Source organism: Echinops telfairi, unplaced genomic scaffold, assembly GCF_000313985.2.
Source record: "Echinops telfairi isolate 266 unplaced genomic scaffold, ASM31398v2 ScPeMD7_25;HRSCAF=90, whole genome shotgun sequence".
In the NCBI taxonomy this organism is placed as follows: domain Eukaryota; kingdom Metazoa; phylum Chordata; class Mammalia; order Afrosoricida; family Tenrecidae; genus Echinops; species Echinops telfairi.
The window spans coordinates 29940567-29943760 of NW_022103922.1; the positions used below are offsets into that span (position 1 = coordinate 29940567).

Below are 3194 nucleotides of genomic sequence, written 5' to 3' on the forward strand. Positions count from 1 at the left end.
GGGTGAGATTTCATCGAAGAAACTATTAGTGTTGCCTGTATTGACTTAGTAGTTACCCAGTTGTCCTGTGAAACCGTGGGATGCCTAGGGATTAAAGCTGCTTATTCAAGAGAAATGCACCACTGTTGCTCAGAAATCCTTCCTCATCCTCACTCCCCACCCCCGCCCCCCAGATCGCCATCCTCTCCTGGTTCTGTTTCTAGCATTTCAGCCTCTTCTTTCCTGCTCAAGAACGTGTTCATGTAAATGGTGTCACGGGTTTGCTTTCTCCCTTGTTCTTCTTCCTTAGCTCACAACAAAACTGGTCAGTGAGAAAACAGCCCTGACCTCCACAGGAAAAATGCTACCCAAAAATGAGTTACTCAAGGCCTTTAAAAACACTGAGTCTGCCTTTTTTTTATCTCGTTGACTTTGATAGCAAACTTTTCTATTGGGAAAACATCGGAACACTGAGTTATTCAAGTCATTCAATTTATCAACAAGATCAGGAGGCTCATGTTGTGAACGTGGCTGAATTAGTACCTGCAATAAAAGAATCAAATCAAACCCCAGTTTTTCACCCTTTTTTTTACCAGCCAGCTGCTGGCAGGCTTCCGCGAGCTCTGCTCTTTAACCGATCCATTCCTCTCTCCTTTTGACCCGCCTCTCTCATCAGACTGTTCTTTGCTTTGTTTATTCCAAATGGAAGTTCAATGATAAATTTGGGCTCAAAGTCATGGTGCACTTTATTCTCCCTCCAAACTCAGTTATCTAAATATGATGATTCCTCCTTTTTGTAGGCACAAGTGCGGCAGCCTTCCAAATTACATGATCTGTTTTCCTAACGATCTCAGTATTGCCAACAAGGCACCGTCAAGTAAATGCTATCAAAAGTTGGATCTTCCAAATGCATTTCACGATCTCTATCCAAATATTTTCAAGGACCAACTTGTACGTCTTCATCTACGACATCAAATGGAAAAGGGCGAACATCATCAGTATCAAAGGTGTTGTGTATCGGCCAACTGTGCACTGAAAATGGACCATCACGTACCTTCTCCAGTGATGAGTGTGACTATGAGTCTCCTCCATAATCAGAATATCATAAGCTTCATCTTCAGTCTGAAAGACACGGCTTGAAACCACCTTGTCTCTCGGGGAAGCATAGGTGTCCGTGTAAGGACGAGAGAGCGCTTCTTCTGCGTTCCATCACTCTGTGGAGCTGAATGCCAATCCTTGTTCCAAGAAGTCCAGTGCTTCGCAACGAATGGCTGGAAGCAGCTGCCTTAAAACGTTGTGTGGCTCAATCATGCAATTTATAATGTAAGCTAGAATTTCACCGAGAAGCTACTGACAAGCTTCCTCATGTACAAAAGGATGTGAGCCATGCGATTGCAGTGCTTTTTACCGATTTGGTTAAAGAAAAATGAGCGCCCCTTTAAGATTGTTTGTTTTTTAAGATTAGGAAATAAGGTAGAATTAGCCAAAACTGGGCTGTAAGATGAATGCATAATGATGTCTCTTGGAAACACACACAATTCTCCTTGCTTGAGAAGAATGAGAGGAGATGTGTCATGGTGGAGAACAGTTCTCTGATGAGAAAGATTCTTTCCTGGGTGTTTTTCTGCTACAGTTTGCACTAATTTTCTTAAAGCACACTCATAATAAAATCATGTGATTGTTCTTTGACCTCCAGAAAGTCAACAGGCAAAACCACTGTTGCCATGAATTTTGCTCTTGACCTGTATGGTTTTGCCTGGACTAGACCATTTCCACCATTTGGTAAGCATTGCTTTGTTTGTGCGCTGTCTTTAGGATGATACTAATAAAACCATGCTTCAACTCCTATTCGGATCCTTCCGCTAAGTGCTTCAGGATTTCGGTTCCCCTTGTTTAACGTTTCGATGGAAGGCTCCGCTCGGACTGCAGCTGGGCTGCGAGCAACAGCTTCAGTAGCCATGCAACGGCAACTTTCACAACTTCATTTTTCCATCTGAAATGTCTACGCAGAACCAGTTGACAATGACATAGTGCCTACTGTTGTTGCTACTGCTAATCACCAACCCTTTTTAATTAGGACGCAAGCAAGCTTTGTTTTTTGAGTGTTTTTCGTGGCAAATTGATGCGTATGTTCGCAGCTGAGGGCCTCAGCTGAACCTCGTGTTATCCCTCCGTAAAGCAAGTCCTCCACTTGTAAACACCCATGCTTTTTGGACATTGAACTCACCCCGATTTCATAGAGCACCAGTGACTTCACCATTCTTCAACCCACGTCTCAGCATACATTTAAGCAGAATTCATTTGAGAGCTCTGAGAAGGGCCTCTTTCCAAACTGTCTTCTCCTTCGTGGTACCTCAGACAAGGTCCTGTTGTGATATTCTAAAATAATTTCGTATGAATGTTTTAAATTCTCGGCATAGTTTTTCATAATATACATTTCCCGTGAATTTTGTGAAGACAATTCTTAGCTGTGTCCTTACATGTGCAGGCTGTGCAATATCAAATACAAAATTAAATCTCAAAACAACATTTTATGGGTTAATTGATCCAATTAAAGCTGTTTTTGAATACTAAACACACAGGGTCTTGTGTTCAGTTGTGAAATTCGAGTTTAATATGATTTTTTTGTATGTATGTATCTATTTTGTATCTATTTTGCAAAGACATAAGCACTTGTTATTCTGGTTTCATTTGAAACCTATTTTTGTTGACTCAGACCCCATTCATGACGTTTAGGTCTCTTCTCATATGCAGGTATGTATCCTACATAATAGGTCTCAAGGAAATTTGTAAGATAGTTAATATATGTTCATGGTCTACGTTTCTTTATCCATGCTAACATTTTCTTCCCTGTGTAAGGATTAAATTACTCTATTAAATCAAAATATTGATATTGATACCTATTGTTTAACTCTGACGCTAACTCAGATATACTAGGCCACTTGGCAAATAATCTTCCTGTTTAACACAAACACAAGTAGGGGGCAAGAAGGTCTAAATTGTTTTCTAACTAAAATATTATCTCATAACTTGAAAAGAATGCCATGATATTTTTGCTAATCTATTTTCCATCAAACACCATGAAGTCCCATTTTCTAGCCATGGAATATACTGGTTAAAGTTCACAATGACAACAAATGCAGTCAACTCAATCACAGTCACTGAAACCATTGCGACTTTCAATGCTGTTTACATTTAATTCTTTATCTACAAAG

General features: G+C 40.2%; 1 pseudogene; it reads right to left on the reverse strand.

The window, feature by feature from the left end:
• Positions 1-285: 285 nt before the first annotated feature.
• On the reverse strand, positions 286-2239 carry LOC101662595 (annotated as a pseudogene).
• Positions 2240-3194: the final 955 nt, after the last annotated feature.